The sequence below is a fragment of the Schistocerca serialis genome, chromosome 3 (genome assembly GCF_023864345.2).
Source record: "Schistocerca serialis cubense isolate TAMUIC-IGC-003099 chromosome 3, iqSchSeri2.2, whole genome shotgun sequence".
Classification (NCBI taxonomy): Eukaryota; Metazoa; Arthropoda; class Insecta; order Orthoptera; family Acrididae; genus Schistocerca; species Schistocerca serialis.
In genome coordinates, this window is record NC_064640.1 from 933,703,910 (window position 1) to 933,731,033 (window position 27,124).

Below are 27,124 nucleotides of genomic sequence, written 5' to 3' on the forward strand. Positions count from 1 at the left end.
TACTATCACGATACACAAAGGATATCGCATGTGTCTGTCCTTTTTTAGATTAATTATTTCGCGCTTCGTATGTGACTAACAACGAAGGGAGAAATAATTTCTGTATTTCTTCTCGCGTTGTAACATACATTGTATATGACGTGAAAGAAAGATGATAAGATGTGGAAAGACGGATTACACGGAATGACGCGTTAGCCACATTCAGCACACCAGTTACAGCTGTGATGAAAGGGTTGCATAGCTGTCAGGCGGAATGGTGCACGAACGCACTCCGCAGTTCATCAGACACCTCACAAAGGAGCGCTGCAGCTGACAAGCGCTAATAGCTCCTGAGTTAGCAAGGGTACTCAATTACTGCAGTTTTCGAAATTACGTCAAGTTCAGATTCGTCCTCTCAATACGCAAATGGTTCTGGAAATGACAACTTTCCGTCTTCAACGAAAGGCACACCGTAGTAAGTTACATCTAAGAGTACACTCCAAACGAGTTTTCACAAATGGATGTGTATCAGAACAACGGTGAAGTCTACAGCAGCGATAAAATTGCGGTTGAAAATCAGCACTGGCACTCAAAAAACGCACCTACAGAACTAAATTTATGTGGTACTAAAATACTCGCAGGGAGTCTACGTACTACCCCAAAACTCATTTTTAATCTTACATTATGCTTATATTAATTTATTGTGAAAGAAATGCAAAGTACGCGATGTATGAAATTTGAAATGATAGAACCAGTGCTATACCAGTAGACCTAATTCAAATGTGTCGTCATAATGACTTTCTTTACAGAATAATACGAAATTAGACATGATGAGTAATTCAGCCAATAAGATTTATTCATCCATGAGGGCAAACAATTCCATAGCTCCTCATACATAGGTGTCAATTTACTACTTAAGATAAGTTTTCATATCCCTTTATATTTTCCTTGCTAAACTCCATGTAACACCTAATATACCAGATAATGAGCCGTAAAATTTATATTTTTGTGACAGACGTGCTACCAGCGCCCTGAGAGACGTGTGAGAACATTCCTTCGATCTGAACGAACACGCCAGTTCAGCTTTGTTCCGAAATACGAAGATCGTTTCGAGACGGCGTCGCGAATCGTGTGTGGTTTGGCAGTCGTTTGTTACTGCAGAGCAGGATGTTAACTTACAGTACTTGAGGGACCATGTTACTTATTCTCTCGTGTAGTTAGTGAGACGTATGAGAGTACAGCATAAACTAGATTTCCTTTCTAATTTTCGATATGAACAAACTGTTGGGGCGCGATTGATGTATAGAATACTACGAATACTGCCAATCATCTAGGTATATCGGGAGAAAAAGTGTCAAGAATGACACCAGCGTACATGATTTGAGGTACGATATCGTCGGTGAAGAGTAATAGTGGATGAAAATCAATCTTCATGTCGTAATAACTCAATCAAAAAATCTAACAACCAGTTTACACAATCGGTATCTGAAACGAAACTGTATATCTGTTACTGACTCATAATTCTCAAAACTACCAAGAATGGTTTAGCCCGATGCAAATGGTGCCGAGACCATGCAATTTTGAGGTAGGATGATAGGAAAAGACTAGTACGCATCGAGTCATCTTTGTGCTGGATTCCAACAATAATTGGCGTTTGTGGATGACCAACCTCCAAAAAGGATTATGCATCAGACTGTCTAGATCACACCGCTAAACATGACGGTGTAACAACTCAGAATGTGCTACCTATATCGGAAACGAGCACTCACTGCTGGCAATGGTTATGTGATTGAAACATATAGAAATCAGTGGATTAGTCTTTTAATGATTCAACCGTTTTTACAATTTCGCTGTAAAGAGGTCCTAGTCCCTTGGCAAAGTTTAGAATGTAATGCCACAAAGACTCCATGTGGACCCTCCATTTTATATCATCCCCAGGCGCGTTGAAGCAGGTGAGACACAGACCGCAGTTCCAGCTGCGTTTCGTGCTGCACTAAGTGGCACCTCAGGCTCTTATAGTCGGTTCTGAGACAAAAAATGTTCGCCGTAGATCATTACAAGATTAACCATTTCACAACATGACCGGCATTTGGCCCTGACTGCACAATGCAATGTAAAAATGCCTGCAACAAAACGGTCTCTAGACGTACCAAATGCTTCCTGAATTGCAGTTACCCGACAAACTGTGTACTGGATTATCAGAGTAATTTATTTCTGAGCCAGACGGCCAATAGTGTGTGTACCACTCATGGTAGTGCAGACACACAGATGTTTGATATGTACCTGGCAACACCGAAATTCGACCACGTACGAACGGAGAAAAGCGCTTCGCACAGTTGTCTCCCGCTCAAGGTTATGGAATGATACTTGTCACACAGTCATCCACTAGCATATCCGCATCGTGATGGTAGCGACGTGGTACAGGCAGGTATTGTGATGGATGAGAGTAAGAGGTTTCACTTTTTTGTTGGTCGTTAGAGGAATATTGTTAACATCCAGAACATATTCGAGTACATTAGATACTGCAACCACGTGTTGTTCTTCCTGTAGATGCAGCTGATGCAGACAGTCTCTTCGTGGATGGAAATGCTAGTCGATGAAGAGATGCTATGGGATATAACCTAATTTCTTGATTATCCTCAACCTTGGACTTCTGGGGCGCGACTACTCTTATGTCTCTTATGTTGCCCACACACTTCAGTAGCTTAAGGCATTCTAAATCTATTCGTTTTGTGAACTACGAACTCTATTATAATTTGACTGAAAACTTTTCTACCCATCACGATTTATATAATTCGAACGCCATGCTCAGCTTGTTTGCAAATTGAGATTTAAATCACTTCATGCTGGTCACCTGTCGAAGTCACTCTGTAGAGAGGTGTTCTTGTAGCGTTTGTAAAAGTTGGTGAGGCTTTCACACGAACAAGGAAGCCTCGCAGTCCGAATGCGACCTCTCCCTGTTGCTGAAATATGACAGATTTTCAGAGCTGTCTGTTCCACTTATTGCTACTGATCTGCCAATTAGCTAACTCTAGCGACGAAGAAGAAGACGTTCTGTAATGTGATGGATTAAAATGAAATTCAGAAGAAAGCTTCTGCACTTCTACTGATCGAATTTGCCGAAAGATAGAGAAAAGGAGAGAATGACAAAGATTTACTGCCGATTAGTCTTTTATATAGAGCTTACTTTATTTAGAAAAAATGGTTCAAATGGCTCTGAGCACTATGGGACTTAACTTCTGAGGTAATCAATCCCCTAGAACTTAAAACTACGTAAACATAACTAACCTAAGGACATCACACACATCCATGCACGAGGCAGGATTCGAACCTGCGACCGTAGCGGTACCACAGTTCCAGACTGTAGCGCCTAGAACCGCTCAGCCACTCCGTCCGGCCTTTATTTAGAAGTCAACGATGTAAGTCAGTTGGGAAAGATCTGTCTCACTGGAAGTGCAAGCAATCACCAAGAGCGTTTCTTACGACTATATTTAGACACTGATAAATGCACATGTTCACACTGTAGGCTCTGAGATGTTTCTATTTTTATTGTTCATTATACTCTTGTACATCAGATCTGTAATTTTATAGTAAAATGTTTACTCTGTTCTTCTGTCTGGAGTCAGTGTTTATCGTAATGTGTTGTAATGACTTTTAACAGTGAATGCTTCAAGAAGCATTTGTTATATCTTTAAATGAAGCCATATGATTCCAGAGATCTTTTCAAATCTCAAATATCTATGATGTATATATGGAGAATGAAGCGATAAAAATTTCTACCAAGGCCAGGATTTAAACCTGAGTCTCTTGCTCACTCTGCAGATGGGCTAGCCACTACGCCACACTGGTCCAGTAGCTTCGCAAAACTTCACGGACTCCCCTAGCACACCTCTCCTCAATCCAAATTTCCAGTCTCTCCTCAGCCCCCTGATTAAAGGACCTATGCATGTGTTTCAGGCAGGATCTTCATTTCGTTCGATGCTGAGGTACTGTTCTAATACAATTGGAGAGCCTCTGGAATTCTGTTCGAGGATGGGGGGAATACCAACTGAGATGAGGCGTGAATGAGAATCCGGATTGAGGAGGGAGGCGTGATAGCGCAACCTGTGCAGTTGTGCAAAGCCACTGTGCCAGGATGGTATAGTGATAAGCACCAGACTGCATATATACAACTTATATCTCTGCTTTGGTTCGTTTTTCATAACAGTCATCTACGCTTGGATGCTCTTTGACATGTTTAAATTTAGCTGCTTGATACTTTGTAACTGTGATTTCAAACTGGACACACCACCTCTTCTGCAAAAATACCTTTTTGATTCTTTAGATGTTTAACAGTTCAGATGGACACTATCAGGATTTCCCTATTGATTTGTGCTATGACATGCGATTAATATTTGGTCTTTTGTATGTATTTACACTACTGGCCATTAAAATTGCTACACCACGAAGATGACGTGCTACAGACGCGAAATTTAACCGACAGGAAGAAGATGCTGTGATATGGAAATGATTAGTTTTTCAGTGCATTTACACATGGTTGGCGCCGGTAGCGACACCTACAACGTGCTGACATGAGGAAAGTTTCCAACAGATTTCTCATACACAAACAGCAGTTGACCGGCGTTGCCTGGTGAAACGTTGTTGTGACGCTTCGTGTAAGGAGGAGAAATGCGTACCATCACATTTCCGACTTAGATAAAGGTCGGATTGTAGCCTATCGCGATTGCGGTTTATCGTATCGCGACATTGCTGCTCGCGTTGGTCGAGATATAATGACTGCTAGCAGAATATGGAATCGGTGGGTTCAGGAGGGTAATATGCAACGCCGTGCTGGATCCCAACGGCCTCGTATCATTAGCAGTCGAGATGGCAGGCATCTTATCCGCATGGCTGTGACGGATCGTGCAGCCACGTCTCGATCCCTAAGTCAACAGATGTGGACGTAAACAGTTCGACGACGTTTGCAGCAGCATGGACTATCAGCTCGGAGACCATGGCTGCGGTTACCCTTGACGCTGCGTCACAGACAGGAGCGCCTGTACTCAATGACGAACCTGGGTGCACGAATGGCAAAACGTCATTTTTTCGGATGAATCCAGGTTCTGTTTACAGCATCATGATGGTCGCATCCGTGTTTGGCGACATCGCGGTGAATGCACATTAGAAGCGTGTATTCGTCATCGCCATACTGGCGTATAACCCGGCGTGATGGTATGGGGTGCCATTGGTTAAAGGTCTCGGTCACCTCTTGTTCGAATTGACGTCACTTTGAACAGTGGACGTTACATTTCAGATGAGTTACGACCCGTGGCTCTACCCTTCATTCGATCCCTGCGAAACTCTACATTTCAGCAGGATAATGCACGACCGCATGTTGCAGGTCCTGTACGGGCCTTTCTGGTTCAAAATGGTTCAAATGGCTCTGAGCACTATGGGACTTAACATCTGAGGTCATCAGTCCCCTAGAACTATTACTACTTAAACCTAACTAACCTAAGGACATCACACACGTCCATGCCCGAGGTAGGATTCGAACCTGCGACCGCAGCAGTCGCGAGGTTCCAACCTGAAGCGCCTAGAACCGCTCGGCCACCCCGGCCGGCTGGGCCTTTCTGGATACAGAAAATGTTCGACTGCTACCCTGGCCAGTACATTCTCCAGATCTCTCACCACTTGCAAACGTCTGGTCAATGGTGGCAGAGCAACTGGCTCGTCACAATACGCTAGTCACTACTCTTGATGAACTGTGGTATCGTGTTGAAGCTGCATGGACAGCTGTACCTGTACACGCCATCCAAGCTCTGTTTGACTCAATGCCCAGGCGTATCAATGCCATTATTACGGCCAGAGGTGGTTGTTCTGGGTACTGATTTCTCAGGATCTATGCACCCAAATTTCGTGAAAATGTAATCACATGTCAGTTCTAGTATAATATATTTGTCCAGTGAATACCCGTCTATCATCTGCATTTCTTCTTGGTGTAGCAATTTTAATGGCCAGTGTGTATAATTTAATGGACTTTTTGCACTTCTAGCTGTTTCATGCTTTTTTTTATGGATATAGATACCATGAGGATGGTGCGGACCGGAACCGGTAGTTGTAATAAAAGACACCTAAGCAGCTTCGAGTCATGCATTAAAAAAAAATGAAAGAAAAAAAGAGGTACTTCGCGTCAAAATTAACATTCCATTTCTTCATTAGAAACACGTGATACGATGTTCATAGTACCTCCTAATGTCGATTTCGCTAATTGTCATTTAGATCCGTTTCGGTAATATCAACAACTTTCGCATCGCCGTCGTGTATAGAGTCCTAAAACCAGAGCACGCGAGCAGAGTTGGCGGCAAGATGGCCGGCGGCGCACTCATCTGGCTTAGGCTGGTAAGAGGACTACAGCTGCAGCGCGCTGATTGCGTCTGCCTGGCGGCAATCAGCTACTGCGTCGCAGTGCTGCGCCATCTTCCAAGCGAAACATGTACTTCAAAACGAAGCCACGCCTTTCAGTATACCGCGTAAATATCCTGCAAATTAATACTCAATTTCTCATTCGATAGTTCATTGTTACCAACTTTATCATAATGGTAAATGTAAATGGCGTGTGACTAGGGCCTTCCGTCGGGTAGCCCGTTCGCCGGGTGCAAGTCTTTCGATTTGACGTCACTTCGGCGACGTGCGTGTCGCTGGGGATGAGATGATGATGATGATTAGGACAACACAACACTCAGTCCCTGAGTGGAGAAAATCTCCGACCCAGCCGGGAATCGAACCCGGGCCCTTAGGATTGACGTTCTGTCACGCTGACCACTTTTTTTTTTAATCTCAATTTGTTCGTTTATATTCGTTGTATCTGCTCGGGGCGGGCGTCGTAAGACATCCGATTAAGTTCGTTGATGATCAGTTAACTCAGTTTTTTTTATTACAGAGGGTACGTAACCCTCTGACCGGACACACTGAGCTATCGTGCCGGCGAAGGGGATGAAAATGATGATGATTAGGACAACACAACACCCAGTCCCTGAGCGGAGAAAATCTCCGACCCAGCCGGGAATCGAACCCGGGCCCTTAGGAGACCACTCAGATACCGGGGCGGACATCATAATGGTAACACTCTGTACCTAATACGGGACGGCGAACGTTCAACTTAACCAGAACTAACATCGTGTGTGCGATAATGAAGAACAGAAACGCTAATGCTCTCAAAATATACAGACAACTTATCATAATGGGTTAACAGCATGCTCACTTTGTTGAGGATGCTGCTGTTTACAAAAAATTGTTCGATTATACTCTTGATGACAAATCACCACCGTGAAATTTCTAGGAGAGGCCATCCAATGTGGCCTAAAGTGGAATGGCCACACAAAAAAATTTAGAAAAGCAAACGCCTGGCTGGGAGTTATTATGAAACTCGTAACAAAACGTAACCCACTCACGAAAGAAGTGGTTTACAAAATGGTAGCTCGAGCGATTCTAGAGTATTTTTAATCAATCTGGGTGCCTTGCCAAGTTGGATTAATAAATAAGGTAGGGAAGATCCAACGAAGAGCGGCGCGTTTCGTCACGTGATCTTTTCATTGGCTATAAATCGTTAAGGACATGCTACAACTACAATGGCAGACGTTAAAGAGAGGGGTTGTACATCGTGAAGAGGTTTACTGTTGGAATTCCGTCAGCGTATGTTACAAATAGAGTCGAGCAGTTGACTCGTGGAGTCATACTGCCTGCTCCGTTCCCTGCCAATGCCTACCATCATAGTATGAGGATCTGAGGATGCTCAAATACTGACCGAAACCAGTAATCACTTTTATTGCGGTCGAGTCCGTTCGTAATCTATTTGTAAAGTACTTTTAGCCAGATCGCTGTTTCTCCACAAGAAATGATCTAAAAATTAATGGTTTATTTATCGATGGTTATTTTTTATTTGTAGTTCAGTGTTGCTATTTGAGTTAACATGTTGTCATTCTGTCATTTGGAGGTAGTGAGTGGAGCCATGGACGCTAGAAAATGTAGTGCCAAGTTGAGAAATCGGAACATTTTTGACATATTCTTCTGTTTGAGTTCGATAGAGATGTGACAGCAGCGGAAGTAGCCAGAAACATTTGCGCCGTGTATGGGGATAGTGCAAATGGACAGAACACGGCAAGAAAATGGTGTATCATTTTAAGGAGGGTCGTTTTGATGTTAGTGACTCTCCACATTCAGGAAGACCTACGAGGCATGATGAAGATCGTTTAAACACATTAACCCACACTGATTCAAGTCAGTGTACACGAGAACTGGCATATGTGGTGAACTGTGATCATTCCACCACCGTGCGACATGTGCAGGCAATGGGGAACGTTCAGAAATCGGGTGTATGCGTACAGCATGCTCTAAACCAAAATCACAAAAATCAACGGGTGGTCATATGGGCTTGCTCGTCATCAATTGGCTAGTGTCCGCCCCTGGTAGCTGAGTGGTCAGCACGACAGACTGTCAATCCTAAGGGCCAGGGTTCGATTTCCGGCTTGGTCGGAGATTTTCTCCGATCAGGGACTGGGTGTTGTGTTGTCCCAATCATCATCATTTCATCCCCATCGACGCGCAAGTCGCCGAATATATATATATCAATTGGTTAGTGAATAATACCGACCATTCCTATCCTGTATCGCTACTGGTAACGAGAAATGGTGCCTTACACTAATATCAGGAAAAGAAATGGATGGCTGACCCCAAACGCAACTGCCCGTACAAAGACTTGCGCGGAACCACTAAAGATACTGTTATGCGTCTGGTGGAACAGTGACGGTGTGGTGTACTAGGAATTGCTTCTCCAAGGTGTAACCATAACTGTTGACATTTATTGCCAACAACAGAGACGTCTTCCAAACGCAATCCAAGAACAGTGACAAGGACTACTGGTGTGCCACAGGGGAGTGTTATGGGACCATTGCTTTTCACAATATATATAAATGACCTAGTAGATAATGTCAGAAGTTCCATGCGGCTTTTCGCGGATGATGCTGTAGTATACAGAGAAGTTGCAGCATTAGAAAATTGCAGCGAAATGCAGGAAGATCTGCAGCGGATAGGCACTTGGTGCAGGGAGTGGCAACTGAACCTTAACATAGACAAATGTAATATATTGCGAATACGTAGAAAGAAGGATTCTTTATTGTACGATTATATTATAGCGAGACAAAAACTGGTAGCAGTTACTTCTGTAAAATATCTGGGAGTATGCGTGTAGAACTATTTGAAGTGGAATGATCATATAAAATTAATTGTTGGTAAGGCGGGTGCCAGGTTGAGATTCATTGGGAGAGTCCTTAGAAAATGTAGTCCATCAACAAAGGAGGTGGCTTACAAAACACTCGTTCGACCTATACCTGAGTATTGCTCATCAGTGTGGGATCCGTACCACAAAACACTCGTTCGATCTATACTTGAGTATTGCTCATCAGTGTGGGATCTGTACCAGGTCGGGTTGACAGAGCAGATAGAGAAGATCCAAAGAAGAGCGGCGCGTTTCGTCACAGAGTTTCTTGGTAAACGTGATAGCGTTACGGAGATGTTTAGCAAACTCAAGTGGCAGACTCTGCAAGATAGGCGCTCTGCATCGCGGTGTAGCTTGCTGTCCAGGTTTCGAGAGGGTGCGTTTCTGGATGAGGTATCGAATATATTGCTTCCCCCCACTTATATAACCCGAGGAGATCACGAATGTAAAATTAGAGAGATTCGAACGCGCACGGAGGCTTTCTGGCAGTCGTTCTTCCCGCGAACCATACGTGACTGGAACAGGAAAGGGACGTAATGACAGTGGCACGTAAAGTGCCCTCCGTCACACACCGTTGGGTGGCTTGCGGAGTATAAATGTAGATGTAGAACTGATCCTACTCCACGATAACGCCCCGCCGCCTTCCGCTAGACTGCCAAAAAGACTACACATGCGTTGAGTTGGAAGTCATTCCGCATCCACCTTACCCACCTGACCATGCACATCAGATTTTCAGCTTCTCCGCTCTATCGAACAACCTTGAAGGGACTTCCTTACTCCAGCGTTGGCAGACTGTTATAAATAGTGAAGGAGAATATATCATTGATGACTAAAGTCTCTGTTATGAGTATCTCTTGTGTAATTTACGGAAAAACGCTACGAACTTATGCACCTACGCAATAGAATAAATCTTTTCAGAAAACTGTATGCCTGACGCTGGTGAAACCTACTCCATAATTCTGATGCTATTATTGGAGTCTTTATAAAGCACCTTCTCACAGGAGCAATCGAAGGGGTTCAGAGAAGCCCTGTATAACTGTAACAGCTCGTTGTGGTCGATACTAAAGCATAAAAGATGGTTAGGAAACTTAAATTGGAATCTTTGGGAGAAAGGTGACACTTTTGTCGCGAAACTTTCTTGAGTAAATTTGGAAAGCAGTTATTCCAGATAGTTTATGCAACATTTCTGCAGTCTCGATTATGGATCTCACGAAGGGATTGTAAGAATAAACTAAGAGGGATTAGTGCGCGTACGGAGGCATATAGATAGTTATTTTGTGTATTTAGCACGTTTCTGGGCTCTCAGCTACAAACGACAATAAGCGCTATGTGACTATGTCCCTAATAACAAAAATTTCCTGTAGAGGTATGTACCATTTTCTATTCAGTCTTAAATGACACCAAGGAAACTCTTAATCGTAACTTTTGTTTATTCCTTGGAGATGAGTCATTTAATTTAGATTTTGTGCCTATAAACAAAGGAAATGAAACTGCCTTGTATTTGACATTACGAGAAATTAAGTAACAGATGATGATAACATACTACTTACAACCACAAAATCGAACTATTGCAGAGCGCATCGGCTCAAAACAGTCAAGTGACGAAAATTGTTGAATACTTGAGCTCTATGGAACCGGATTGCCGAATGGCGCGGAGTATCGCACGTAACATAAATAAAAATTTCTTGCCGCTGCGAATTGCACCGACGTAACATTTTGATATGAGAAGAGCTGGTCTGATTTTAGCACATCTCTATAATATTTCATTTTCTGCCAAGTCGTAACTAATGTTTTTCTTGTTTGAAATACAGGTTTGGAAATCTTTGTGCATAGAGCAGTCTAAAGCTCACGATTTAATAAACAAAATATTTACGACCTAAATGGTAGTAGATCTTTATTCAGTGTTAAATGTTATGTATGGCGGAAGCAGTAGTATAATTTATTCGGAAAGGTGGTTTATGGTTGCTGAACAATGATACTATCCCCTGTTCCTATCCTAATGGACAAACATATATTAGCGTTTTCAAAGCATACTAATTAATAAATCAAGTACTTGATAAGCAAGGTCGTAGTGGAGGGTAGAGGTATTACCACGCCGTGGACTACTGTGCGTTTTACCCCCACTCCTTTGATAGGTAGGTTGAAATTGGTCCAGTGGCTAAGAGATGTGAAGCACACATACATACATACATCAATTTTTATAATACTGTTACGTACGGATATATATCCTTGACAAACAGACATAGCAGCAGTTAACAGATAACCTTTCCTAAAATTGTGTTAAATGCTACTGTGAAATTTACGCTGCAGGTAAACATGCAAATCACTGTAAGTGCTACATTACATTCTGTTGAATGTGTAACATCTGGCGTCAAGACGTTTTACATTCCCAACGATGGGGACTCAATTCGTCGTCTCGTCACAACGCTACGATCACTCCGTTTACTCATCTTTACCCAACCGAGCTATCGAGCAGCTTCTAATTACGTTAATGTTGACGGAATTAGGTGACGATTCTTGAAAATACGATTTGACATCATAAAAACAGTATCATATGCAGAATGGTTGCATAAACCGCTGACAATAGTAGTGTTCAGAGCAGTAAATGTGACAAAAATGGTAAGATATAGCGATACACGTTGAACGCAGTTTGGGAAACCAAAGTTGGAAAAATCTCGAGCATTTCAAAGAACGAGCAAAACGATATTTTTAGATAAAAGATGCATATAATTTCGAAAAATTTCTTAAAGAGCTGATCAGTCTTCGTCTTTGAAGTTCGCACGTGCTGCGTAGTTCAGACAATCGTCGCTAGATGTCCTTAACTGCACCGGCAAGTACTGCGAAACGAGCGCGCACTTCGCTCTAGCGCCGTTGAATGAGTAACTTGCGCCAGGCCAGTTGCCGCAATATCACGGTAATTACTCTTGTTTACAGCCCGTCTACGAAGATCTAAAACCAGTAACACGAAAGGACCACTTCGTAACTCCTGTAACAACTATCGTGTGCTTTGTCTTAGGGTCTCAGAGCATTGTATCTTGACACATCAGGTGCCTGGTCACATGAGGAGCAACAGAGAGAAACACGTAGCAGTTAACTGCTAATTGAGAGTGACTCTGTTAGGCACATTGAGTCTTTGATGACAAAGACGGCTGATTGTCAGTCTATAGCGGACTTCAATATTAAAAAAAAAAAAAAAAAAAAACACACACTTTTGTGCATCCAGGTCATCTGTTTCCTTTATTAAAGCAGATGTTGTGCTGGATGTTTACGGAAACCTGATTGGTATTCGTCTCGTAGACTGTTAGTAGTCAGGTAGTTTGTTAGCTGGTCGTCGACTATACATTTTAAGGCGTTGAACAGTGCAGGAAGAATGCAAATAGGTCGGTAATCAGAGGGTCCTGTGGTAAAGTCCTTTTTACGTGGCGGCTGTTTCCCGGCCTCAGGGAAAACACTTGTGGTGAAGGAGGGGTTGAAGATACCTGTCATAGTGGGCAGTAGTGGGTCAATAATAAGCTTCATCATTTGGCTGTGATGCCATCGTGTCCAGTAGATGCTGATCTGACATTTACGATAGCTTTCTTGACGGCATTGGTAAGTAACATGCTTTAGATAGAATTTTTCGCGGCTACAGCTCCGTGAACTGATCAATGAGTCTCTGTTTCTTTTTCTGTTCAACTGTGATTGTAGGTAATGTGAAGTACCGGTTCAGTTCTTCGCATGGGGCACCATACAGGTTTTTTCATAAGACAGCTGATCTATTTCTGTTGTCGATTAATGTGTGGGTATGCCGGAGTTTTCCATTTCTCACAGCCTGACTGACTCTGTTCTCCTTCAGCTTGTAAGCTATATGATTTTCAGGCGTGAATCGCAGTTTGTATGCCTGATGAGCAGCGTTTCTGAGAGTCATGAGCTGTTTTATTTCGGTAGTTAGCCTAATCTGCAGGTTTCCTTCTTACTTTTACGATCTGCAGTGAAGCATATTTGCGTCTAGCTCAGTAAGTTTATAAGCAAAACCATGAAGTTTTTCTTTTATGTCCGAGAAGGGAATGTAATATGTCACCCAAACTATTTCTTGCGCCTCATTTGCAAGTGCGGATACATTGGTGCGTATGAAGTCTCGGTATGTAGTCAGTTGTGGTTTCTTTCCGGGACGTTCTAGCGAGTATGTCATAACATACTACTTACAACCACAAAATCGAACTATTGCAGAGCGCATCGGCTCAAAACAGTCAAGTGACGAAAATTGTTGAATACTTGGGCTCTATGGAACCGGATTGCCGAATGGCGCGGAGTATCGCACGTAACATAAAATGGTACATACCTCTACAGGAAATTTTTGTTATTAGGGACATAGTCACATAGCGCTTATGCCAGGTTTAGGTATTTGAGAGGTACGAATTACTCTCTCTGGGGATTAGGTTGCAAATATATCCATGGGAGTGTGCCTACTGTTCGTATGACGGGTAGAAGCAAACTGAAGTAGCAATACGTTTGAAGAAGAAAGTGTCCGCTTAAATTTCACACTGAAAGGACTATTGTATAGAAAATTTATATTAATGTTGTTGTGTACATAGTTCCGCATAGTCAGTGCGTACACAACTTTCCCACTAGAGCGCGCCCCGCTAAGCACAACAGCGCAGGCGCAGCGCTCGTCCATCTCCTCACTACGAGATGGCACTGCCTTAGAGACGGACCAAATTCTGCTTCCGCCGATCCGCGTATTAATAGGTAACGCAGCCAATGAGATTTCTGCTAACATAGAACCTTTTCTCCTTGCGGATCACACTCGCGCAGTGATACCTGAACGCGCGAGGTATTATAATGAGTGTACAGACCTCCAATTAGTCAGTCTGCATTTATCTGCACCTGTCTGTACCAGTCTGCATTAGTCTGTACCAGTCTATAGTCAATCTTCAGTCTGCGCCAAATAAGATTACCATATTCCTGTACATCGCCATGAAGATAAATGAATAGACACTTTGTCAAGTATCAGAGATATGTGATAATAAGATTAACGTACCAAGACCAAAGTAACTTCAGATTGTCAATTGTAAACAGCATCCAGAATCAAGTTACGTAATGTCTACGCTTTTTATTATTTTAATAAATGTGTGTGAAAATTAATCAAGTTCTGTTCAAAGATGGTCACCGTCAATGTGCTACTCTAAGCGTGCAAGTGGCATTTCTATCGTCCGACCTAACGGCAGAAGATAAACACGCCACGATAAGACCACGAGACATATTGCTGACACTCGCCTACTTCGTTAGAGTGACAAGTCAAATAATCTGATGGTGTGTGTACCGAAGGTCTTACAGTACGCACACCACAAATGTCACCAGCTATAATTATGTTTCTATGTCGATTCGAGATTTGAAAGAGCAGTTTGGAATCAGACAACGCCGCCTACTTTAGGAGGTTTTGTGAGGACACACATCAGGCATTTTCTGTTAAGGGATACGATCTCTATGAACAAATATTCCACTTGTTTATCTCCAAGCTGGAATATATGTGGCACAGTAGGTGATAAATTAGAGCGTATGTACACCGATACTTCACCCCCTAGTGTGTCTTAGAAAAATGTAACCATTTAGATTTACCGATATATACACTCCTGGAAATGGAAAAAAGAACACATTGACACCGGTGTGTCAGACCCACCATACTTGCTCCGGACACTGCGAGAGGGCTGTACAAGCAATGATCACACGCACGGCACAGCGGACACACCAGGAACCGCGGTGTTGGCCGTCGAATGGCGCTAGCTGCGCAGCATTTGTGCACCGCCGCCGTCAGTGTCAGCCAGTTTGCCGTGGCATACGGAGCTCCATCGCAGTCTTTAACACTGGTAGCATGCCGCGACAGCGTGGACGTGAACCGTATGTTCAGTTGACGGACTTTGAGCGAGGGCGTATAGTGGGCATGCGGGAGGCCGGGTGGACGTACCGCCGAATTGCTCAACACGTGGGGCGTGAGGTCTCAACAGTACATCGATGTTGTCGCCAGTGGTCGGCGGAAGGTGCACGTGCCCGTCGACCTGGGACCGGACCGCAGCGACGCACGGATGCACGCCAAGACCGTAGGATCCTACGCAGTGCCGTAGGGGACCGCACCGCCACTTCCCAGCAAATTAGGGACACTGTTGCTCCTGGGGTATCGGCGAGGACCATTCGCAACCGTCTCCATGAAGCTGGGCTACGGTCCCGCACACCGTTAGGCCGTCTTCCGCTCACGCCCCAACATCGTGCAGCCCGCCTCCAGTGGTGTCGCGACAGGCGTGAATGGAGGGACGAATGGAGACGTGTCGTCTTCAGCGATGAGAGTCGCTTCTGCCTTGGTGCCAATGATAGTCGTATGCGTATTTGGCGCCGTGCAGGTGAGCGCACAATCAGGACTGCATACGACCGAAGCACAGAGGGCCAACACCCGGCATCATGGTGTGGGGAGCGATCTCCTACACTGGCTGTACACCACTGGTGATCGTCGAGGGGACACTGAATAGTGCACGGTACATCCAAACCGTCATCGAACCCATCGTTCTACCATTCCTAGACCGGCAAGGGAACTTGCTGTTCCAACAGGACAATGCACGTCCGCATGTATCCCGTGCCACCCAACGTGCTCTAGAAGGTGTAAGTCAACTACCCTGGCCAGCAAGATCTCCGGATCTGTCCCCCATTGAACATGTTTGGGACTGGATGAAGCGTCGTCTCACGTGGTCTGCACGTCCAGCACGAACGCTGGTCCAACTGAGGCGCCAGGTGGAAATGGCATGGCAAGCCGTTCCACAGGACTACATCCAGCATCTCTACGATCGTCTCCATGGGAGAATAGCAGCCTGCATTGCTGCGAAAGGTGGATATACACTGTACTAGTGCCGACATTGTGCATGCTCTGTTGCCTGTGTCTATGTGCCTGTGGTTCTGTCAGTGTGATCATGTGATGTATCTGGCCCCAGGAATGTGTCAATAAAGTTTCCCCTTCCTGGGACAATGAATTCACGGTGTTCTTATTTCAATTTCCAGGAGTGTATTTTCGAAACAGAAGAATGTGTCCATTTCGAAAACTGGCTCTCACAATTTCAGCAGTAGCTTTTCACTGAATAATTTCACATCTTTCCCCCATATTTCCCACATCATTTCAGAGAGCACATCGATAATTATCCTACTGGTTAAACAGGCAGGTTATTTTGAATTTGTTCATCTTTTTAGTGATCCAAAACAGTGAAACAATCTTACATCATGTACAGCACAATTTTTTAGAGGTTTCCAACGTATATATTTTATTTGTTACCAGAATATTTCCCACTGACTGTCTGTCTCCCTTCTCATATCGCTTTTCAGGGATGTCACTGGGCTTCTAACTGATGTCACTGCATCTAGAATAGTTTTACTGGTCCGGTTAAAAAAATTGTTTCTGATTTCAGTACTGCGGTTAACTGTAATCGAGTTAATTCTTTCAAGCAATAAAAAGTCGCGAATATGATGCGAGGAAGGGCACTTGTTTAGCTCAGGAAATTTGCTGTTCGTTTGTTTCGATGAAAATTTTTGTTGTGACTGTAGATTGAAAGCGGTGAGATTGTTGGCCATCTGTGAGCATCTGTCAAGTAATTAGCGTTTCCCTGAGTTGTCAAGGAAGCTCCGCGCATACCAACTAGCCTGCTATTAGGCAATTGGCGGTGAAGCAGTGGCCTGGGACGCTCAGGGTTGGTATTGACCGCACAGAATCCTTCCAGTGTCCTCGCTCTCCTGGAGGGTCGCAGCTTCTTCCCTGTCACACTCACCATTGGTATCATCCAAATCCTGCTAGAAGATTTCAGTTGTGTTTCGAAGAAACAGACTTGTATCCTGTCAGTCAGTTTTTAAATTGACCGTACGTTAATTTTCATGTCACGATACGTCTATACGATCACAACCTGATGGTTTGAAATTCCATACTATTTGACCCTCTACATTTGTGCTGCCATAGGAAGCAGACTGAGTGTTTAGTATTTAGGCGTTTTAAGAAGGAAGCTATAGATGAGCGGGAAAATGGCTCATACAGTGTGCTACAAGGATTATCGCAATTCCTGACAACAACGAGCCGTAAATGACACTCGGTTCAATTGCTTTATTACACCATCTCTCAGACAGGATACAGGTACAAACGTACACAAAGAGAACTATCACAATATCCTGTGCTAGCCAGAGTTCATTAGGATCAGTGAGAAAATATGTGGGATAGAGGATATATAGCGTTAGACGCCTGAGAGTAGGGCAAATTGACAAATTACACTGGACAGAAATTGCACGTTAAGAAGATAGAGCTTAAATTCTGGGCTGTAAGTGGCCTAAAAATTCTGGTTAAAAATTAATGCCATATCTACCAGACAGTAAGCCGACAAAAGCGAGAGAACTCGTTGAGATGATTTAACCGCGTTATGGAAAAGGACCTTCAGTCTACCCCAGCATGGAAATGTGAGTGCGAGGGGAAAATGTGAATGAAACCGATAAAGAACCAGGAGAAGATGAGGGATGTAATCCACACACAGCTCAGGGCAGAGCATCTTGGAGACAGACGATAAAGATGAGCCATGCTTTAAACTGCGCAGAATGAGAGACTTTAGCCGTAATCTGAAAGATGAGCTACTTTATACGATTACTCCACAGAGGTAGTCAATAGCTACGCCATTTGAAATAGAGACCGGCCAAATAAAGTCAAGCTCGATAAGCTTCCACTGCTACGTATGTCAAGTGTATCAGAATGCCTGTCGAGACTCTGCTAGAATTTGCGAAGGATTAATTGTTGGACATGTGTTGGAACACTGTCACCGATTTCGATTGCTTTAACATGTAACTTGAAATTTAAGACTTTTCCAATGCTGTTAGAAGATTGAATTTTAGTAAGAGACATCTTCTAAACAGATTGAAATTCTTTCTATGCCAGTGCTCTGAATTTAAAGTTAAATAATTTCCAATATTCACCTTTTTCTTTTAATTCAGACACTGACGTAGAAAGAATTTCGATTTGTTTAGAAGATGTTCTTTAATAAATTTCAGTTTGCTAACAGGAATGAATCGGAAGGTAAGGTCCGTTCGTTCGTCAAATTGAAACCACAGTGAAAATCCGATGAAGCTTTGCATAGATGTGTTGCACAGTGTCCGTAGTTTGCCCATAGATCGCGTCACGTCACCCTTTTCAATTCAGAGCGCGCAGTGAGCGCTTAAGGATGCCTAGAAAATAGTGTTTCTCGCCAAACATGAATGCCTGTGAGAGATATCGCCTGTTGTCATGCAGCCCACACAATCTGCATGTCATGCATTTCCTTCTTCATGATGTCGCGTGACTCGGGCCTCCCGTCGGGTAGACCGTTCGCCGGGTGCAAGTCTTTCGATTTGACGCCACTTCGGAGACTTGCACGTCGATCGGGATGAAATGATGATGATTAGGACAACACAACACCCAGTCCCTGAGCGGAGAGAATCTCCGACCCAGCCGGGAATCGAACCCGGGCCCTTAGCAATGACATTCTGTCGCGCTGACCAATCAGCTACCGTGGGCGGACTACTTCATGAAATTCCCAGCCGCACACTGCAGGGGCAATGACGACGCTCCTGCAGCGTTTTCGATTGGAAGTGTTTGATCATCCACTGCACAGTCAGAACTTGGCTCCCCCTGATTTTCATTCCTGCTTACATGAGCCGCTAGCAATGAAAACAACATTTGGGCACAGACAACAAGCTGTAGATCAGAGCAGAGAACTGGCAGAAAGTACTGGAGGTTGACTTCTCTAACAAGGATATTGGAAAATTGGTACAATGCTGTGACAAATTTCTCAGTCGGAGGGGCGACTGTGTTCGGACGTAGTTGGAAGGTGTTGCTAAATGTTAAAAACGAAACATTTTTGATTTTCACTGTGTTTTTCATTTCACGACAGATCGGACCTTACTTTCGGAATAGCCCTCTTGCTACTTGCCAAATGGCGAATACTGGAAATTCTTATTTTTGCATATATATATATATATATATATATATGTGTGTGTGTGTGTTTGTGTGTGTGTGTGTGTGTGTGTGTGTGTGTGTGTGTGTGTGTGTGTGTGAGTGTGTGTGCGTATGTGTGCAAAAAAATATATATGCAAAAATAAGAATTTCCGATATTCCCCATTTGGCAAGTAGCAAGTATCCAAAATTATGCACATATGTTTTATTTCTTTACATAATTACTTATTGTGCTAAAGAGCGATCTAGGTGTAATGGCTTAAATACTTAAAGAGATCTACATGACTATAATTGACGAATTTTTCTCAGACTTTGTCATGCAAGTAAACTACGAAATAAGTGAGTTGTGAACTATCCCAATCACGTATATTATATTTGTTGTTACATGTACACTTTTAGTACATTCCGTACATCAAGTTGAAATCGGTCTCCATAACCTTTCTCCTCCCAGCGAGTATCAGTTAGGGGCTGTTAGCACGAAGGAAGCCTCTTCCAAAGAACTTGGTTTCTCAGATGTCACTAGCACAGCGCCAACAAACTGTCGGTGACCTAATGCATTTAAGGTGAATAATGACTTTGCCTGTCAGCTCTTAAGATAAAATACACTCCTGGAAATTGAAATAAGAACACCGTGAATTCATTGTCCCAGGAAGGGGAAACTTTATTGACACATTCCTGGGATCAGATACATCACATGATCACACTGACAGAACCACAGGCACATAGACACAGGCAATAGAGCATGCACAATGTCGGCACTAGTACAGTGTATATCCACCTTTCGCAGCAATGCAGGCTGCTATTCTACCATGGAGACGATCGTAGAGATGCTGGATGTAGTCCTGTGGAACGGCTTGCCATGCCATTTCCACCTGGCGCCTCAGTTGGACCAGCGTTCGTGCTGGACGTGCAGACCGCGTGAGACGACGCTTCATCCAGTCCCAAACATGCTCAATGGGGGACAGATCCGGAGATCTTGCTGGCCAGGGTAGTTGACTTACACCTTCTAGAGCACGTTGGGTGGCACGGGCATTGCTGTTCCCTTGCCGGTCTAGGAATGGTAGAACGATGGGTTCGATGACGGTTTGGATGTACCGTGCACTATTCAGTGTCCCCTCGACGATCACCAGTGGTGTACGGCCAGTGTAGGAGATCGCTCCTCACACCATGATGCCGGGTGTTGGCCCTGTGTGCCTCGGTCGTAGGCAGTCCTGATTGTGGCGCTCACCTGCACGGCGCGAAACACGCATACGACCATCATTGGCACCAAGGCAGAAGCGACTCTCATCGCTGAAGACGACACGTCTCCATTCGTCCCTCCATTCACGCCTGTCGCGACACCACTGGAGGCGGGCTGCACGATGTTGGGGCGTGAGCAGAAGACGGCCTAACGGTGTGCGGGACCGTAGCCCAGCTTCATGGAGACGGTTGCTAATGGTCCTCGCCGATACCCCAGGAGCAACAGTGTCCCTAATTTGCTGGGAAGTGGCGGTGCGGTCCCCTACGGCACTGCGTAGGATCCTACGGTCTTGGCGTGCATCCGTGCGTCGCTGCGGTCCGGTCCCAGGTCGACGGGCACGTGCACCTTCCGCCGACCACTGGCGACAACATCGATGTACTGTGGAGACCTCACGCCCCACGTGTTGAGCAATTCGGCGGTACGTCCACCCGGCCTCCCGCATGCCCACTATACGCCCTCGCTCAAAGTCCGTCAACTGCACATACGGTTCACGTCCACGCTGTCGCGGCATGCTACCAGTGTTAAAGACTGCGATGGAGCTCCGTATGCCACGGCAAACTGGCTGACACTGACGGCGGCGGTGCACAAATGCTGCGCAGCTAGCGCCATTCGACGGCCAACACCGCGGTTCCTGGTGTGTCCGCTGTGCCGTGCGTGTGATCATTGCTTGTACAGCCCTCTCGCAGTGTCCGGAGCAAGTATGGTGGGTCCGACATACCGGTGTCAATGTGTTCTTTTTTCCATTTCCAGGAGTGTAGAACAAAAACTTTCTACGTCACACCTTTAACTTCCACAGCTTTTTTCAAAATGCTTTTCATTGCGCAACATACACTTTTGATTCCTAAACAACCAGTCCTCGAACCAAAACTGATTTCTTCAGGAAGTTATTAGCACTTGAAATGGTTCAAATGGCTCTGAGCACTATAGGACTTAACTTCTGAGGTCATCAGTCCCCTAGAACTTAGCACTACTTAAACCTAACTAACCTAAGGCCATCACACACATCCATGCCCCAGGCAGGATTCGAACCTGCGACCAGCCGGCCGGGATGGCCAAGCGGTTAAAGGCGCTCTAGTCTTGAACTGCGTGACCGCTACGGTCGCAGGTTCGAATCCTGCTTCGGGCATGGATGTGTGTGATGTCCTTAGGTTAGTTAGGTTTAAATAATTCTAAGTTCTAGGGGACTGACGACCTTAGAAGATAAGTCCCATAGTGCTCAGAGCCATTTGAACCATTTTTTCGAACCTGCGACCGTAGTGATCGCGCGGTTTTTCGCACTTACCCTTCTACGCTCTTAGTATGTCTTCTTGGGTGAGAAATAGCCTCCCTTTTAACTTGTTTGTCACATACGGAAGGGAAAGGGTAGGCGAGGTGAGGGGAACGCAATTCCACAATTTTCAACGGAACGACATCCGAGCCGTAACTAGAAGCTGTTAGTCCTGAAAAATTACCGTGGTACGCTTCATTGCCAAACGCCTTGCGCATGTGATGGCACCATTCACAAGTTTTCCCATCTCCTATACAGCTGGGATATGGAGCATCCAAGAGAAGCCTCCCTTCTATAAAATGGTCTTACAGAGTTCTGTGAACTGCTTTGGTGTGCTCATATTCGTACCATCGTCTGTTCGGAGACATGTGGTGCACCTGTACATCTCATCTAAAATTCCTTCTGACGGCAATGTTCCTTCTTGTGAGACGCGAGGCTTGTTATTTTCATCCTGAACCCTTTTTACAAGTAGAAATTCCACGTATTCTACTTCTGCATCTACATGCAGTGGTTGGACAAAAACATGTGAAAACCGCGAGAAACGCTTGCTTGAACACAAATGCAGATGATAGTCAAGCCTGCAAGGGGCGCTGATTAACTGGCCACGAACGCAAATTGTTCTGTGCCCTCAATACGCTGCAAGTGTTAGACGTGGTCAGAACAGTGTTCTGTGTAGTTTTGTGTGCATTATGTCGGAGCTAACCAAATTCGAACATGGTCAAATTATTGACGCTTGCATGGTGGGTGCTTCTGTAACTAATGTAGCCGAAGTATTCGATGTTTCGAGAGGCACCACATCGAAAATCAGACTGTATACAGGGAAATAGGAAACAAAACATCCACTAAGCGGGCAAAAGAGTATGTTGAGTGAGAGTGACAGACGATCATTGAAGAGAATTGTGTCGAAAACTAAGAGGATGACAGCTGCTAAAATCATTGTAGAACAGTGTCGCACTCGCGAACCCGGTCAGCACCAAAAGAAAACGAAGGGAGCTCCCGAAGCGGGAAACAGCAAGGTGAGTTGGAATTACAAAACCACTCATCAGTGATTCAAATGCCCGTAACAGGAAAACGAGCCGCCTGCGCCGTAAAACCTGGACTATGGAGCAATGGAAGAAAGACATTTGGTCAGATGAGCCTTGTTGCACCATTTTTCCAACTTCTGGCCCGGTTAACATACTGGTAGTGAAACATGGTGGAGGTTCGGTGATTTTGGCAGCCATAGTGTGTTATTTCATGAGCCCCATGGTTGTTTTGCAAGGTAGCATTACTACCAAGTACACTACTGGCCATTAAAATTGCTACATCAAGAACAAATGCAGATGATAAACGGGTATTCATTGGACACATATATTATACTAGAAATGGCATGTGATTACATTTTTACGCAATTTGGGTGCATAGATCCTGAGAAATCAGTACCCATAACAACCACCTTTGGCCGTAATGACGGCCTTGATACGCCTGGGCATGGAGTCGAACAGAGCTTGGATGGCGTGTACAGGTACAGCTACCCATGCAGCTTCAACACGATACCACAGTTCATCAAGAGTAGCGACTGGCGTATTGTGACGAGCCAGTTGCTCGGCCACCATTGACCAGACGTTTTAAATTGGTGAGAGATCTGGAGAATGTGCTGGCCAGGGCAGCAGTCGAACATTTTCTGTATGCAGAAAGGCCCGTACAGGACCTGCAACATGCGGTCGTGCTTTATCCTGCTGAAATGTAGGGTTTCGCAGGGATCGAATGGAGGGTAGAGTCACGGGTCGTAACACATCTGAAATGTAACGTCTACCGTTCAAAGTGCCGTCAATGCGAACAAGAGGTGACCGAAACGTGTAACCAATTGCACCCCATATCATCACGCCTGGTGATACGCCAGTATGGCGATGACGAATACACGCTTCCAATGTGCGTTCACCACGATGTCGCCAAACACGGATGCGACCATCATGATGCTGTAAACAGAACCTGGATTCATCCGAAAACATGACGTTTTGCCATTCGTGCACCCAGGCTCGTCGTTGAGTACACCATCGCAGGCGCTCCTGTCTGTGATGCAGCGTCAAGGGTAACCGCAGCCTTGGTTTCCGAGATGATAGTCCATGCTGCTGCAAACGTCGTCGAACTGTTCGTGCAGATGGTTGTTGTCTTGCAAACGTCCCCATCTGTTGACTCAGGTATCGAGACGTGGCTGCACGATCCGTTACAGCCATGCGCATAAGATGCCTGTCATCTCGACTGCTAGTGATACGAGGCCGTTGGGATCCAGCACGGCGTTCCGTATTACCCTCATGAGCCCACCGGTTCCATATTCTGCTAACAGTCATTGGATCTCGACCAACGCGAGCAGCAATATCGCGATACGATAAACCGCAATCGCCATAGGCTACAATCCGACCTTTATCAAAGTCGGAAGCGTGATGGTACGCATTTCTCCTCTTTACACGAGGCATCGCAACAACGTTTCACCAGGCAACGCCGGTCAACTGCTGTTTTTCTATGAGAAATCGGTTGGAAACTTTCCTCATGTCAGCACGTTATAGGTGTCGCCACCGGCGCCAACCTTGTGTGAATGCTCTGAAAAGCTAATCATTTGCATATCACAGCATCTTCTCCCTGTCGGTAAAATTTCGCGTCTGTATTACATCATCTTCGTGGTGTAGCAATTTTAATGGCCAGTAGTGTATTATGCGGCTATTTTTGCTGTTCGTGTCCATCCCGTGGTAGAATGTTTGTTCCCCGACGGTCATGCTGTGTTTCAAGATGACAGAACCCCTGTTCACATAGCTGGCATCGCCAGGGACTGGTTTTGTGAATATGAAAATCAAGTGTGGCATCTCCCCTGACCACCACAATCACCACGTCTCAATATTACTAACCTGTGTGCTTTGGAGAGAAGGGTGCGCATCCGCTATCCACCTCCATGATCGTTATCTGTCTTGCCTTTATTTTGCAGGTCGAATGGTGGAATAGTCCCTTGAAAGCCATACTCCTATTTATCTATTCGGAGACGACGGGAGGCTGTTTTGAATACCAACGGTTTTCCTACACCGTACTAGGCATGATAATGTGTTATGTTTGTTTAGTTTCCATGTTCTTGTCCACCCCTCTACATACTTTGCAAGGCATTAGACGGTGCATAGCGTAGGGTACCATGAACCACTGGTAATAATGCCCTTTCCTGTCTCCGTTGCAAATGGATCGAGGGAAAAACGACTCTATGTTTCCGCACGATTCCTGATTCTCTTGTCTTCTCAGTCCTTAAGGCGAAATATTTGTTTGTGGCAGTAGGATTGTTCTGGAGTCTGCCGCAAATGCTCCTTCTCTAAACTTTCCAAATAGTGTTTCGGGAAGAAAACGTCATCTTCACTCCAGGGAATCGCATTTGAGATCACGAGAAGTCCCCGTAATACTCGCATGTTGATCGAACCTACAGGTAACAAATCTAGTAGTACGCCTCTCAATTACTTCGATGTCTTGCTTTAACCTGACCTGCTTGGGATCCCAAATACTTAAGCAGTCCTCGAAAATTGGTCGGACAAGTTTTCTATACGCGGTCTCCTCTATAGATCAGTTACTCTCGCAGTATAGGCGCGCAGTCCGGAACCGCGCGACTGCTACGGTCGCAGGTTCGAATCCTGCCTCGGGCATGGATGTGTGTGATGTGCTTAGGTTAGTTAGGTTTAAGTAGTTCTAAGTTCTAGGGGACTGATGACTACAGATGTTAAGGCCCACAGTGCTCAGAGCCATTTGAACTCTCGCAGTAAACCGAAATCGACCATTCGTCTTCCCTCCAACCGACCTTATGTGCTAGTTCCATTTCGTATTGCTTCGCAACGTCACACCCAGCTACTTATTTGCCGCGACTGTGTCGAGCAGCCGGCCGGAGTTGTCGAGCGGTTCTAGGCGCTACAGTCTGGAACCGCGTGACCGCTACGGTCGCAGTTTCGAATCCTGCCTCGGACATGGATGTGTGTGATGTCCTTAGGTTAGATGGGTTTAAGTAGTTCTAAGTTCTAGGGGACTGATGACCTCAGATGTTAAGGCCCACAGTGCTCAGAGCCATTTGAACCATTTGACTCTCGCAGTAAACCGAAATCGACCATTCGTCTTCCCTCCAACCGACCTTATGTGCTAGTTCCATTTCGTATTGCTTCGCAACGTCACACCCAGCTACTTATTTGCCGCGACTGTGTCGAGCAGCCGGCCGGAGTTGCCGAGCGGTTCTAGGCGCTACAGTCTGGAACCGCGTGACCGCTACGGTCGCAGTTTCGAATCCTGCCTCGGACATGGATGTGTGTGATGTCCTTAGGTTAGTTAGGTTTAAGTAGTGCTAAGTTCTAGGGGACTGATGAGCTCAGACGTTAAGTCCCATAGTGCTCAGAGCCATTTGAACCATTTTGTGTCGAGCAGGACACCACTAACAGGATTGTTTTCTGTACTCGTCTGCATCAGTGTCATCAGCAAACAGCCATAGCTTGCTGTTCACCCTATCCGTCAGAGAACAAGAGTGGTCCTACACGCTTCCATGGAACACTCTTGACGATACCCTTGTCTCTGATAAAAACGCACCGTCCAAAAGAACGCACTGGGTTCTATACTTACATAATCTACAAGTCACTCACGTATCTGAGAACCTAATCTGAATGCACAGACCTTCGTCAACAGTCTGCAGTACGACTCTGTGTCAAAAGCTTTCCGGAAATCTAGGAATACGGACTCTGCTTATTGCCTTTCATCCATGGTTCGCAGGATGTCGTCCGAGAAAAGGTGAAGTTGAGTTTCGTATATCCGCAAGAATGTTGTCGTCAGAAATTAAACAACATGAAACCAAGCGAGGTGGTGCAGTGGTTAGCACACTGGACTCGCATTCGGGAGGACGACGGTTCAATCCCGTCTCCGGCCATCCTGATTTAGGTTTTCCGTGATTTCCCTAAATCGCTTCAGGCAAATGCCGGGATGGTTCCTTTGAAAGGGCACGGCCGATTTCCTTCCCCATCCTTCCCTCACCCGAGCTTGCGCTCCGTCTCTAATGACCTCGTTGTCGATGGGACGTTAAACACTGACCTCCTCCTCCTCCAAATTGGTTTGATCATCATAAAGTAGTGATGCTGCTTGTTCGTACTGCAATAACAGTATTATTTACCGCTTTGTGAATAAAATTAATGAGATACAACTACACATCCTGCGAATTATTCGCCTAAATATATTGAAAAGCTATCTTAGATAAAAAAGCTTTTGATCATTTCCTTCCGTAATGACACTGAAAAAATTCTTTTGCGAATTCCCGTGTCCAGAAAAGATATTCACTTCCCTATGGCCAGATTGTATTTGATAGTTTCTGAGGATCGGAAAACTAAGTTATCGTTTCTGAGGTACAGCACGTATTACGAAACATCCTCA

At 45.0% G+C, this 27,124-nt stretch overlaps 1 protein-coding gene and 1 non-coding gene across 2 annotated transcripts in view; both read left to right on the forward strand.

Moving 5' to 3' along the window:
* Positions 1–27,124, forward strand: part of LOC126471209 (b(0,+)-type amino acid transporter 1) — a 591,197-nt gene that overhangs the window by 223,225 nt on the left and 340,848 nt on the right. The gene's annotated exons all lie outside the window — the stretch shown is intronic.
* Trnaa-cgc (transfer RNA alanine (anticodon CGC)) lies at positions 26,555–26,627 on the forward strand. The gene has a single exon. It is a non-coding gene; the product is annotated as a tRNA-Ala (tRNA).